The 14,691-nt window shown below is 44.2% G+C and overlaps 2 pseudogenes across 2 annotated transcripts in view; both read left to right on the top strand.

Moving 5' to 3' along the window:
• Positions 1 to 5,322: 5,322 nt before the first annotated feature.
• Positions 5,323 to 8,702, top strand: LOC148047300 (uncharacterized; annotated as a pseudogene). Its single transcript, XR_015696133.1, has 4 exons — positions 5,323 to 5,437; positions 5,527 to 5,594; positions 5,981 to 6,110; positions 7,392 to 8,702. The product of XR_015696133.1 is annotated as an uncharacterized LOC148047300 (transcript).
• Positions 8,703 to 13,787: 5,085 nt separating this feature from the next.
• LOC148047297 (uncharacterized) overlaps positions 13,788 to 14,691 on the top strand; it is a 68,692-nt pseudogene continuing 67,788 nt past the window's right edge. Inside the window, exon 1 of the transcript XR_015695833.1 lies at positions 13,788 to 14,102. The product of XR_015695833.1 is annotated as an uncharacterized LOC148047297 (transcript). The remainder of the gene's footprint in view (positions 14,103 to 14,691) is intronic.

The raw sequence follows: 14,691 nt of genomic DNA, 5'->3' as shown, positions 1-14,691 counted from the left end.
TTCTCCTCAGCTCTAAGTTGCTTCTCTCCTTGATTAGTTTCCACCCATTGCTTCTTGCTCTACCCTCAGGTGTTTTGGAAAATAGTTTGACTCCCTCTTCTTTAGAGCAACCCCTGAGATATTGGAAGACTGCTATCATGTCTCCCCTAGTCCTTCTTTTCATTAGACATACCCAGTTCCTGCAACTGTTCTTCGTGTTTTAGTCTCCATTCCACTAATCATCTTTGTTGCTAGTCTCTGCACTCTTTCTAGAGTCTCCACATCTTTTCTACATCGTGGTGAGCAAAACTGAATGCAGTATTCCAAGTGTCGCCTTACCAAGGCATTATAAAGTGGTATTAACACTTCACTTCAGATTGTCCCCAGCAATCTTGGTACTCATTTGACCTTAGAATGCTGAAAGCCTGAATCAACCATGAGTTGTTCAGGATCGAGCTCCTAGCTGTGGCAATTAGCTTGTAGTACTGCATTCTAACCACTGCCCCATGATGTCTCTATATATTTTTACCATATTTTTTGGACTATAAGATGCTCTGAAATATAAGATGCCCCCAATGTTGGAGGAGGAAGACAAGAAAAAAAATCTGCCTCTTCCTCGCAACAATTTACCACCTTGCAGCAAACAGCATACAGCGTGGTCAGCTTCAGCACAGCCTGATTTAGTAGTAGCAGCTGATTGGTTATAGGATGTGTTCTGACTCCCCCTCCTTGACGGCTTGTTAACAAACGCAGACAGGAAACTTAAAAGGAAGGCTTTTCTTTATCAGTTCACAGTTCAAACTGGCTTCGAGCCCAGAAATAACATAAACATAAATCTCTGATAAGAATTCAAAACAAAAGCTCTTACAAACGCTGCCCTTCCACCATCTCCCCAGATCAGATTTACATGAAAACACCAAAGCATTTATCCAAATGTAACAGCCATAATCACGAGTAATAAGCAAGCAATATTGTACCAGACACGGAACACACAAAGGAACGTTGACTCCAGCGACTGGGGTGTGGCAGCATCTGTCCTTTTATCTCCAAACCTCCTCCCACAAGCCCCAGCTGCATACTGAATTTTGTATCCCGAAAAAGCTCTCAGCAGAACTGCTGAGTCACAACACTATCCCCCACTGCAGGGCCCTTTCCCCAGGGTCTGATGGTCGGGATGATGTGTCCCCAAGATGACTTGCACCCATTTCCCTTGGTGCCTTTTTCATGAATCCCAAACCTCTGGAGACATAGCCCCCTTGAATCGGAACTCTTTCAGTATCCGGTGGCCACCATGTTTCCTTCCGCCCTTCCCGGCGTCGACACCCCATCCAGGGACATCCACCCTCCACAAGCCCGACTCACCACCCCTCCTACAGTCGGAGGTTGATGGCAGCTCTACCGACTGCAGCCGAGCCTTCACTCCCTGTCTAGGGTCCTCCACCCTCTGCACGGCCAACCCACCAATCCCCTTTCCGTCAGAGGTTGACGGCAGCTGTACTGACTTCGGCCGAGCCTGAACACCCTGTCTAGGGTCCTCCACCTTCTGCAAGGCCGACCCACCAGCCACCACGCAATCCCCTCCCGCAGAACCCTTCCCCAAACTTCTGGTATTTCTCCTGTTTGCATTGGGTAGACCGGGCTGAAGCCACAATGGCCTGATGCCTCCTCTTCACATTGGATAGACCTGGCCAAAGCCACACTTGCCCGATATCTCCTCTTCACATTGGGCATACATGTTCGAAGTCTCACTGGCCCAACGTTTGCTCTTCACACTGGGTAGATGGGCCAAACCCACCCACTTTGCATTTGGAAGACTGGGCTGAAGTGACGTGGGTTGCCCCCTTACATTTTACAGGACAACCCTGTGCGCCAGATCTAACCCACAGGCCTTGTGTTTGACATCCCTGATCTACAGCATCTTTTACTGGAAATATTTCTTCTTAAGAGATGCAATCTTGGAGTGGGAGGGAAAGAACTGGTGTTGGCCCTCTGCCCTGTCAAAAATATGTAAAGACTTTTCTGCTATTTCACTTGGGGCTTTTAGAGGAGTGCATAGTCATGAGGTTGGTTAAGGCTTCAAAGGCCTTAGGTGTTAGATTTCAAAGTAACGCGACTGCACTTGTATACTGTTGCTCTTTAATTCCACTGTAAAAATAGGACAAGCTGAATATATTAATAGATAGTAGAAATACACCGAAGGGAGGCGTAGAGGGATAGAAGAAAGAGGGGTAGAGAGGGCGGGAGGGAGGATTGGAGGGAGGGTGAGAAGGAAGGGAGGGAGTGTACCGGGAGAGAGAAGTGGTAGAGGGGGAGGGGATGTAGGGTAGAAGGGAATGATGGAGGGAAGATGGAAAGTTGGAGGGAGGCGAAAGAAAGGGTGTATGGAGGGTCGAAGAGGTACATTGGGTTTCTATTTTGGGGGGTATTGTTGACAAGAGGAAGGGCTGTGTTTATTGTTTAATGTTATATGGCCCCGGTTATGCACAGTATATATGTGACTGTACAAAAATGAAAATGGATAAAATAAAAACACATTTACACAAAAAATATGTAAAGCCTTTTCTATTTCACTTGGGTATTTTAGAGAAGTGCATAAGCATGAGTTTGTTTTAGGCCTCCCTTTTAATTAACATTTATTTTCAAAATTTAACAATCCTTACCTCTATTTTAAATATATATGCTTATTTTTTATTTTTATAACATTTTGTCTGAACACCAGCCAGAGTCCATTGGTGAGGGAGATGGGAAGTTTCTAAAATATGTGTATATGTGTCTGTGTGTGTGTGATAAGAGGGCGGGGGGATATGGAGATAGATTGATTTAGTTCGATGATAGATTATATAGGATGGGAAATCATGTAGCTAGATATAGCTAATAATGATACTTAGACAAATATGGATAGAAATATTAGATGATAGATAGACTATAGATTGATAGAGATGATAGCTGGATAGATCAATAGACAGATGAATACATAGATACATAAATGCATGTAGAGAATAGATAATGATAGATAATAATAGATAAATGGAGATGGATGGATGGATATATGAGAAACATCCTAAATGTGCCCTGGGATGGATGGCTGGATGGATATATTAGATAAGATAGATAGATAGATAGAAAGAAAGAAAGATAGATGATAAACATCTTAAAGGTGTCCTTGGTCAGACTCTCCTTTGTGATGCTGCACAGGATCAGCACACAAGATGTGAAACTTGGGGAGAAACGATTCAAAGAAATGAAGATCTTGGTAGACAAATATGGATAGAGTTATTAGATGATATAGGTGATATATTGATAGAGATGATAGCTAGAAAGATTATCTATTGATCTTTCTAGCTATCAATCTATCGTCTATCTATTAAGACAGACAAATACCTAGATAAGGATAGATGATGCATATATGAATATTCATAGATCAACAAATACATGGCGAGAGAGTAGATAGATAAACAGACAAATGAATAGAGGAATGGATGGATAGATAGATAGATATTTATTTATTTAGTTCAGGGGTAGTCGACCTTTTTATATCTACCGCCCACTTTTGTATCTCTGTTAGTAGTAAAAAAAATTAACCGTCCACCGATTCCACAGTAATGGTAATTTATAAAGTAGGGAAGTAACATTACTTTATAAAAATTATAAAGCAGAGTTACAGCAAACCCCTACCGCCCACCATGAAAGCTGGAACGCCCACTAGTGGGCAGTAGGGACCAGGTTGACTACCACTGATTTAGTTTGTCACACATGTACAAGATAACAGGAATAAGAATAAACATGAATAAAAACACAGGAAATGGGTACAAATAAATGGGGATAGGAGGACAGGGACGTTAGGCACGCTGGTGCGCTTATTCATGCACCTAATAGATGAAAAAGATGATAGATGCTAAACATCATAAAGGTCCCTTTGGATGGATGATGGACGGATGGATGGAGGATAAGCATCTTAAAGGTGTCCTTGGCCAGGTTCTCCTTTGTGATGCTGCACAGGATCAGCACACCAGATGGAAAGAAGACTCCTTGGGCAGAAAAGATTCAAAGAAATGAAGTCTGAGGTAAATTTTACCTCAGAGATGATCTTGGTGAAACTAGGGCCGGAATGGCTTCCCTTCAGCGGGAGAGAGAGTGGGATTCCCGTAAATGAAGGAGCAGGGAAACCTTTCGGAGGCGGGGAGAAAAGCAGTCCCTTTGGGGAAGCCCCGTTTATTTTCTGCTTCTCTCCGAGTCTTTCCCGCCCTTACGGGGAATCCTGTAATTTTAGGTGAACTCCTCCAGGGGGCGGCCTCGGCCAAGAGAAGGTAACGCCAGGAGCTTCTCCATTGGAGGAGGCGTGACATCACAACTGCTTGCCGCCGCTCTAGGACCGTGCACTCGCTCGCCTTAATCCTGAGAGGCTACAGGAGATTCTGGCGGCGGGAAATCCAGACGTGTCCCGGGGGAGGGGGAGGGGGCAAAGGTAGGCGAAGGAGGGATGTGAGAAATCGAACAAGAGCTTCCCCTTTGGGCCACTAGAGGGCGAATGTTTCGGCTGCTTTCCAGGGGAGGCTGCGAACGGAGGGACATCCTCGAGCCTTTTCCTCTCTAGAACGCAGCGCTCGCTCTCCTTAACCGTTGGAACTCCGCAGGTGCTGAAAAGGCTGCAGGAGAGACTTTCATGGGAGGCGTGATGGTGGGTGGGGCTCTTGCCAGGGAGAGAGAGAGAGAGAGAGAGACACGTGTCCAGCTCTCCACCTGGTTGAATCCCGGATCGCATGCATGATGGATGAAACCATCCTCCATTCAGAAGTTCAGCCCTGCAACTTCAGGAGCATCCAATACCAAGAGGCTGAAGGTCCCCGAGAACTTTGCAGCAAGCTCCACAACTTTTGTAGGCGATGGCTGAGACCAGAAAAACACACCAAAGCCCAGATGCTGGACCTGGTGGTTCTGGAGCAGCTCCTGGCTATCCTTCCCCCAGAGATGGAGAGCTGGGTGCGGGAGTGTGGAGCAGAGACCAGCTCCCAGGCTGCGGCCCTGGCAGAAGGTTTCCTCCTGAGCCAGGTGGAGGAGAAGAAAGAGCAAGTTGAGTTGCAGGTGAGACACATTAGTCTAGGGAGCTCAAAAGGGAATGAAAAATATGTTTGAATTCTTCACTCCTCCTTCCCAAACTTCCCTGGCATTCATAATAGGTGGAGATGTTCCACCAATTCCTGTAGGACATTGTTCCATTGTTTTCGCACTCAACCTCACTGATGGATATTGGGGGCTTTGAGGTTGACTTCCAAATAGAAAATCCACTTTATTTCATGTGATGTGCATTAACACTGCTTCTTTTTTCCTTCCTCCTACTTGAAGTGCTGCACTGTGGAGATCAGAGATCCTGCGGGAAAGCAGAATCCATCAAATACTGCTGAGGATCCATTTTTCAGGAGGATCCCTTGGGAAGGTCCAAGTCAGGACACCTCAGGAGGTAGTTGAAGGATTTCAGATTATCCATCTGTGTTACCTTCACTATCTCTTGTTTTCTATAGAATATCTCCTCCTATTTATCCCTTACAGAGATACAAAGAATGAAGTTTTCTGGTTTTAACGATGGAGCTCAAACAGCGGTTGAACCTACAAATCAAGTAAGAAAGGGGGAAATTGTTTGTTTTGTATTCTTCCTTTCCTTCAGTAAGTAAAGTGGGTGTGCAGAGTGATCTCTTCTTCTATTTCTCCACTAGGACTCCAAAATCCATGTGCATTTACTACTGCTTAGCTAGATATCAACTGTTCTATGCCTGTGCATTTATTTTTTCTTCCCAAAATGTAGAACCTTACATTTCTAGCTGCTGAAATTCATTAGTTAGATAGGGTTCAAGCTGTTGATCATTTCATATCTCGAGTTTATCTTCTGGAGTGTTGGTATTCCTGTCAATTTGATGAGTTCCCCTTCTATCCCCTTGTGTAAATCATTATTGAAGATGAACAGATGTTTCGAATCCGACTGTTCTGTTCTTTTTTCAATGTTCAGGAGAGTCTTGTGTCCTTCGAGGAGGTGGCTGTGTATTTCTCTGAGGAGGAATGGTCTCAACTGCATCCTGACCAAAAAGTACTCCATTCTGAAGTCATGCTTGAAAATCATAGGAATGTGGTCTCACTGGGTAAGTTTTCTACTCCCCACTCTCTCTGAGTTCAAGGAGAAAGATTATAGTTAGTTTTTTATTTAAAAACCACTAATCAGATATTGTCTCCTGGGAGGGAAAAGTAAAGGTTCTGGCCTTCTCGTACCCCAAGGAAGCAAAAGCTTAATTGCTTAGATGCTTTCTGTGCCATTTCTTATCTGTATTTTTCCATTTTTATTCGAACTTATCTATGGAGGCTGAAAAGAATGAGGTGTACTTTATGTGTCCTCTGGAGCTCATGTGAGATGATTTTATGTCATTGTTGTCATTAACTCCTCAAGTTAAGCATAATGTATTAATAAGGGAGATCAGAACAGCAAAAAGAAGCTACACTGAAAATCGAAGGAATCCATTCTCAACAAATGAACCTGCAATCATGTGGAAAACTCTTGAAAATATCACGAGGTACAGCAAACATTTCCATGCTGAAGGAAATCAACAACTGGCAGATGACTCAAATGTGTTTTTCTGTAGGTTTGAGAGCAAACTACTCTCACCTATCTCCACAATCCCCATCTCAGACACACCAACAACAGACAAGCCTCCTACAACTGAGTCCATCCCTTTGGGCCCTGCACCCCTGGTGACTATAGAAAATGATATGAAAGGTCTATTTCACAGGAAAAGGCAAGGAAAAGCACCGGGACCAGACAAGATAACTCCTGCTTGCTTAATAGCTTGTGCTGATCAACTGGCCCCCATCTTCACCAGTATCTTTAATAAATCACCAGAGATGTTCAAATGCTCTACTATCATCCCAATGCCGAAGGAACCCTCCATAAATGAACTGAATGACTACAGACTGGTTGCTCTGACATCTGTAATTATGAAAACCTTTGAAAGGCTGGTGCGTGCCGGCTCACCTGAAAACCATCATGGATCTGCTGTTAGACCCGTGATAGTTTGCCTACTGAGCAAATAGATTGGCAAGTGATGCTGTTAATATGGCTCTCACTACATCCTACAACTTTTTGAATCTCCAAAGACCTATGCAAAGGTCCTTTTTGTAGACTTCAACTCAAAACTGACTTTGAGTGAGATTTGCATATATAGAGATAATTGGAAGGAAAGAGATATTTTCTAGATATTTCCAAAGCTTTCGTGACTCATGAAAATAGAAATCATGTCCATATCACAACACTGCAACCATGCAAAATACAACATAATGGAATTTCAGAAAAATTCAGAAGAAGATTCGTTGAAAAGTTTGATCTTTTTCTCTAGCCTTCTTATCATTTTCATTTCTCTTTTCCTTTGAAGGTAATGGGCAGGAGAATCAAGATTCCTGTGAAGTGTTCCAAGTGATCAATGCTGAAGATGGAACAGAGAACTTTGGAATTCAAATGGAATTAGAAAGCCATGAAAGAAACCAGCCAAACAATTGGAATCAGGAAAGCTCATCTTCCACTAATACTCTGTTGCATGACTTTCTTGCCCAACAAGAGAAAACAAGGAAAAAATACATTGGGAAAAGTGTGAAGCTAATTAAAGCTAAATTACATGTAAACAAACACTATTTAACCCAAAACAAAAGAGAAGATGCTATAAGAAGATACAATGGAGAAAATTACACTGGAACATGCATTCTTTCTCTTGAAAATAACTTCTGTACATCTCAAAAAGCGATTCACAGAAAAGAATGCTTGGTGTGTGGAAAGACATTTTCTCAAAATCGTAATCTTATTTCCCATAAGAGGATCCACACAGGGGAGAGTCCGTATAAATGCATGGAGTGTGGAAAGACGTTTGCTCAAAAAGGTCATCTTTTTCGCCATAAGATGATCCACACAGGCGAAAAACCATATAAATGCACAGAGTGTGGAAAGACCTTTGCTCAAAAAGGTCATCTTTTTCGCCATAAGATGATCCACACAGGGGAGAGTCCGTATAAATGCACAGAGTGTGGAAAGACCTTTGCTCGAAATAGTCATCTTTTTTGCCATAAGATGATCCACACAGGGGAAAAGCCATATAAATGCACGGAGTGTGGAAAGACCTTTGCTCAAAATAGTAATCTTCTTCGCCATAAGATGATCCACACAGGGGAAAAGCCATTTAAATGCATGGAGTGTGGAAAGACTTTTGCTCGAAATGAAACTCTTCTTCGCCATAAGATGACCCACACACGGGGATAGCCATTTAAATTCATGGCATGTGGAAATACTTTTGCTCTGAGCAGTAGACTTACTACCCACAAAAAGATGCACACAGGGGAGGAACCGTTTAAATGCATGGAGTGTGGAAATACATTTGCTCGGAGCACTACTCTTCTCATAACAAAATTCACACAGGAGAGAAGCCATATAAATACACGCAATGTGGAAAGAGCTTTGCTCTGAATGGTCATCTTCTCACAAAAGGATTCACTCTCGGGAGAAACTATTTAGCAATAACAATTCCTTTTAGACTTATCTATCACTCCACAATGCTTCATAACACTCTCTGAGCAGTTTACAAAGTCAGCAGATTATCTCCAGCAATCTTGGTACTCATTTTACTGACCTCAGAATGCTGAAAGCCTGAATCAATCATGAGTCGTTCAGGATCGTGCTCTTAGCTGTGGCCATTAGCTTGTAGTACTGTATTCTAACCACTGCCTCACGATGTCTCTCTATATTTTTACCGTATTTTTTTTTACTATAACAGGCTCCGAAGTATATGATGCTCCCAATGTTGGAGGAAGACACCAAAAAAGTCTGCCTCTGCCTCGCAGTTGCCTTTCGAAGTTGCCTTTCGAAATATCTCCGATAGGCCGTAGGGATAGTTGCTGCCTATTGCTGTTGCTGCCTGTTAGTGCTTCCACTTATCGCTGGCTTCGCAAGGCACATTTTAAGCCACCATAAGTCCCATTTTTGGCCTACATGTATTCCGTGTGGGGAAAAGTAAGATTTTATACATGGGTAGGAAAAATAGATTACATGAAACCTGGCTCAAAAACAGTAACGATGAAAGAGACCTTGGAGACCAAATGATTACTTAAGAATGAGTGACCTGTGTGCCGCAGCAGCCAAAAAAAGCCTAATACAATCCTTAGTTGTATAAACTAAGAAAAAGTGGAAAGAAGAGCTGTGAAAATGACTAAAGGCATGAGGATTGAAACATATGAACAACATTTGCAGAAGTTGGGTTTGGCTAGTCTAGAGAGGAGGATTAGGAATGACATGATAGCAGTATTCCAGTATTTGAGAGACTGTCACAAAGAGAAAGGGGTCAATTTAAGTGAGGTCTCCAGAACTGGATACAGTATTCCAAATGGGATTTGACTAAATAGTGGGTTAAGACCTCCTTTTTCCTGATGGTAATACATTTGGTCCCAGAATTGTATTTGCCTAAACAGTTGCCTGGTTACACTGTTTACTCATTTTGCAGTTATCCTTTTCTCAGTCCCATGGTAACTTTGTCCATTCAGTTGTGTGAAAAAAGTGCTACTTGAACTCTTTTGCTCAAAGACAAAATAGTTCTAATGTTGTGGAAACATGCATACCTTTGCGCAGATGGGTGCAGTCCCCGCAACTGCTGGGCTGAAGCTCCAAGGAGCGTGTGGAGGAATTCAATCAGGCCTGCCAGATGCACTAGGCTGCTTGCAGTCTCCTGCCTCATCCCAGTTGTGATGGCAGGAGTAGACAAAAACAGCTCTGGCAATGGAAAGGGTGGGGAACAAGTTCATTGGAGGATGAGGTTTGAAGGAGGGGGCCAAGACACCATTCCCCAAACTGCTGGTATGTGTCCTGTTTGCATTCGGTAGACCGGGCTGAATCCATGCTGGCCTGATGTCTCCTCTTCACACTGGGTACACCTGGCCGAAGCCTTGCTGGCCCGACATTTCCTCTTCACACTGGGTAGACCAGACCAAAGGCACCTTCTTCGCATTGGGAAGACTGGGCTGAAGTGACGTGGGCTGCCCCCTTATATTTTACAGGACAACCCTGTGGGCTGGATCCAACCCACAGGTGTTGTGTTTGACACCCCTGATCTACAGCATCTTTTACTGGAAATATTTCTTCTTAAGAGATGCAGTTAGATGATCCACACAGGGGGATAGCCATTTAAATTCATGGCGTGTGGAAATACTTTTGCTCTGAGCAGTAGACTTACTACCCACAAAAAGATGCACACAGGGGAGAAACCGTTTAAATGCATGGAGTGTGGAAATACATTTGCTCGGAGCACTACTCTTCTCATAACAAAATTCACACAGGAGAGAAGCCATATAAATACACGCAATGTGGAAAGAGCTTTGCTGTGAATGGTCATCTTCTCACAAAAGGATTCACTCTCGGGAGAAACTATTTAGCAATAACAATTCCTTTTAGACTTATCTATCACTCCACAATGCTTCATAACACTCTCTGAGCAGTTTACAAAGTCAGCAGATTATTCCCACCTCGGAATGCTGAAAGCCTGAATCAATCATGAGTTGTTCAGAATCGAGCTCTTAGCTGTGGCCATTAGCTTGTAGTATTGTATTCTAACCACTGCCTCATGATGTCTCTATATATTTTTACCATATTTTTTGGAGTATAAGAGGCTCCGAAGTATATGATGCCCCCAATGTTGGAGGAAGACACGAAAAAATTGCCTCGCAGCCATTTACCACCTTGGCGTAAACAGCATACAGCGTGGTCAACTTCAGCACAGCCAGATTTAGCAGGAGCAGCTGATTGGTGATAGGTTGTGCCTTTTGAAATATCTCCAATAAGCTATTCCAGGCCGTATGGGTCGTTGCTGACTATTGCCTTTGCTGCCTGTTAGTGCTGCCACCTATCGCTGGCTTCGCAAGCCACATTTTAAGCGACCATAAGTCCCATTTTTGGGGGTGTGTGGAGGCCAAAACCAGGACATTCTGAAGCTGAAATGTGGTGCGTGAAGGTGGCGATAGGTGGTAGCAGTGATGGGTGGAGGCGATCCCCACAGCCTGGAACAGCTGCTTGGAGGTATTCTGGAAGGTAGAATCTACCTCCAATCAGCTGCTCCTGCTAAATCAGGCTGTACTGAATCTGCCTGGCTGTTTGCTGCAAGGAGGTATATTGGTGGGAGGCAGAGGCCGAAGGATGGAAGCTGGTGGGTGGATGGGATTTCGGCAACATTTGCTCTCTATGATGTACAGACATTTCCACCAACTTTTTGGGATGGGAAAAGTGTGTCTTATAGTCTGAAAAATACGGTGGGTGTATGCACATTGTGCCAAGGTGGCGCAGTGGTTAGACTGCAGTACTGCAGACCACTTCAGCTGACTGCTAGCTGCAGTTCGGCGGTTCAAATCTCACCAGCTCAAGGTTGACTCAGCCTTCCATCCTTCCGAGGTGGGTGAAATGAGGACCCAGACTGTGGGGGTGATATGCTGACTCTGTAAACCGCTTAGAGAGGGCTGAAAGCCCTATGAAGCGGTATATAAGTCTAACTGCTATTGCTATTTCTGATCCAAATGAAACAAGGTTGAGTCCAACAAAATGAAATTTAATGTGGAGAAAAGTAAGATTTTACACATGGGTAGGAAAAATAGATTACATGAAACCTGGCTTAAAAACAGTAACGATGAAAGAGACCTTGGAGACCAAATGATTACTTAAGAATGAATCACCTGTGTGCCGCAGCAGCCAAAAAAGCCTAATACAATCCTTAGTTGTATAAACTAAGAAAAAGTGGAAAGAAGAACAGCTGATTAAAGGCATGAGGATTTAAACTTATGAACAACAGTTGCAGAATTTGGCTTTGGCTATTCTAGAGAGAAGAAGGATTAGGAATGACATGATAGCAGTATTCCAGTATTTGAGAGACTGCCACAAAGAGAAAGGGGTCAATTTATTGTATTTGCCTAAACAACTGCCTGGTTACACTGTTTACTCATTTTGCAGTTATCCTTTTCTCAGTTCCATGGTAACTTTGTCCATACAGTTGTGTGAAAAAAGGGCTGCTTGAACTCATTTGCTCAAAGACAAAATAGTTCTAATGTTGTGGAAACATGCATACCTTTGCGCAGATGGGTGCAGTCCCCGCAACCGCTGGGCTGAAGCTCCAAGGAGCACGCAGAGGAATGCAATCAAGCCTGCCAGATGCACTGGACTGCTTGCAGCCTCCTGCCTCATCCCAGCTGTGGTGGCAGGAGTAACCAAAAAAAGCTCTGGAAATGGGAAGGGTGGGGAGCAAGTTCATTGGAGGATGAGGTTTGAGGGAAGGGGCCAAGTGCGCAGGGGCTACTGTGTGGTAGTGTCCACTTGGGCTGCATCTTCCATTTGGGGGTTAGAGTTAGGTTTGGATGTGGCCAAGTGGGTGGGCATGGCCAGCTTGACACCACTGGTTGGGCATTTCTGATGGTGGATGTGGCCACTGGTTGGGCGTGGCCAGTTTGACACCACTCATTGGCCATGATCAATAAAGATCTTGGTAAACAAATATGGAGAGAGATATTAGATGATAAATAGACGAGAGTGATAGAGATGATAGCTAGAAAGATCGATAGACAAGACAGACAAATACCTAGATAAGGATAGATGATGCATATGTGAATACTCATAGATCAACAAATACATGGTTAGAGGTAGATGATACATAGATAAATACATGTAGAGAGTAGATAGATAATGATAAATAGCCATGAATAGAGGAATGGATGGATAGATATTTTAGTTTGTCACATATGTACAAGATAACAGGAATAAGAATAAACATGAATAAGAACACAGGAGATGGGTAGAAATAAATGGTAATATTAGGACAGGGATGTTGGGCACGGTTATGCATACACCTAATAGATGATAGATGATAAACATCATAAAGGTCCCTTTGGATGGATGATGGACAGATGGACGGATGGATGATGGATGGATACAAAGAGAGATAGATGATAAGCATCTTAAAGATGCCCTTTGCCAGGCTCTCCTTTGTGATGCTGCATAGACTCAACAAACCAGATGGAAAGAAGACTCTTTGGGCAGAAAAGATTCAAAGAAATGAAGTCTGAGGTAAATTTTACCTCAGAAGATGTTGGTGAAACTAGGGCCGGAATGGCTTCCCTTCAGCGGGAGAGAAAGAGGGATTCCGGTAAATGAAGGAGCAGGGAAACCTTTCGGATGCGGGGGGGAAAAGCAGTCCCTTTGGGGAAGCCCCGTTTATTTTCTGCTTCTCTCCGAGTCTTTCCCGCCCTTACGGGGAATCCTGTAATTTTAGGCAGAATCCTCCAGGGGGCGCCTTCGGCCAAGAGAAGGTAACGCCGCTCGCTTCCCCTTTGGAGGAGGCGTGACATCACAACTGCTTGCCACCGCTCTAGGACCGTGCATTCCTTCGCCTTAATCCTGAGAGGCGACAGGAGATTCTGGCGGCGGGAAATCCAGAGGTGTCCCGGGGGAGGGGGAGGGGGCAAAGGGAGGCGAAGGAGGGATGTGAGAAATCGAACAAGAGCTTCCCCTTTGGGCCACTAGGGGGCGAATGTTTCGGCTGCTTTCCAGGGGAGGCTGCGAACGGAGGGACATCCTCGAGCCTTTTCCTCTCTAGAACACAGCGCTCGCTCTCCTTAACCGTTGGAACTACGCAGGTGCTGAAAAGACTGCAGGAGCGACTTGCATGGGAGGCGTGATGGTGGGTGGGGCTCTTGCCAGGGAGAGAGGGAGAGAGAGACACGTGTCCAGCTCTCCACCTGGTTGCCGGATCGCATGCATGATGGATGAAACCATCCTCCATTCAGAAGTTCAGCCTTGCAACTTCAGGAGCCTCCAATACCAGGAGGCTGAAGGTCCCCGAGAACTTTGCAGCAAGCTCCACAACTTTTGTAGGCGATGGCTGAGACCAGAAAAGCACACCAAAGCCCAGATGCTGGACCTGGTGGTTCTGGAGCAACTCCTGGCTATCCTTCCTCCAGAGATGGAGGGCTGGGTGCAGGAGTGTGGAGCAGAGACCAGCTCCCAGGCGGTAGCCCTGGCAGAGGGCTTCCTCCTAAGCCAGGCAGAGGAGAAGAAAGAGCAGGTTGAGTTGCAGGTGAGACACACTAGTCTAGGGAGCTCAAAAGGGAATGAAGAATATGTTTGAATTCTTTACTCTTCCTTCCCAATCTTCCCTGGCATTCATAAGAGGTGGAGATGTTCCACCAATTCCTGTAGGACATTGTTCCATTGTTTTCTCACTCAACCTCACTGATGGATATTGGGGGCTTTGACTTCCAAATAGAGAAATCCACTTTATTTCATGTGATGTGCAGTAATTCTGCTTCTTTTTTCCTTCCTCCTACTTGAAGTGCTGCACTGTGGAGATCAGAGATCCTGCTGGAAAGAAGAATCCATCAAATCCCCCTCAGGAGCCATTTTTCAGGAGGATCCCTTGGGAAGAACCAAGTCAGGACACCTCAGGAGGTAGTTGAAGGATTTCAGATTATCCATCTGTCTTACCTTCACTATCTTTTGTTTTCTATAGAATATCTCCTATTTTGTTAATTAAGCTTTTATCCCTTACAGAGATACAAAGAATGAAGTTTTCTGGTTTTAACGATGGAGCTCAAACAGTGGTTGAACCTCCAAATCAAGTAAGAAAGGGGGAAATTGTTTGTTTTGTATTCTTCCTTTCCTTCAGT

This window comes from Thamnophis sirtalis, unplaced genomic scaffold, assembly GCF_051295495.1.
Source record: "Thamnophis sirtalis isolate CommonGarterSnake01/CBP01778 unplaced genomic scaffold, rThaSir2_p1.2 scaffold_3, whole genome shotgun sequence".
Taxonomy (NCBI): domain Eukaryota; kingdom Metazoa; phylum Chordata; class Lepidosauria; order Squamata; family Natricidae; genus Thamnophis; species Thamnophis sirtalis.
The sequence above is the reverse complement of the archived record's forward strand: the minus strand, read 5'-3'. Positions and strand labels throughout refer to the sequence as shown.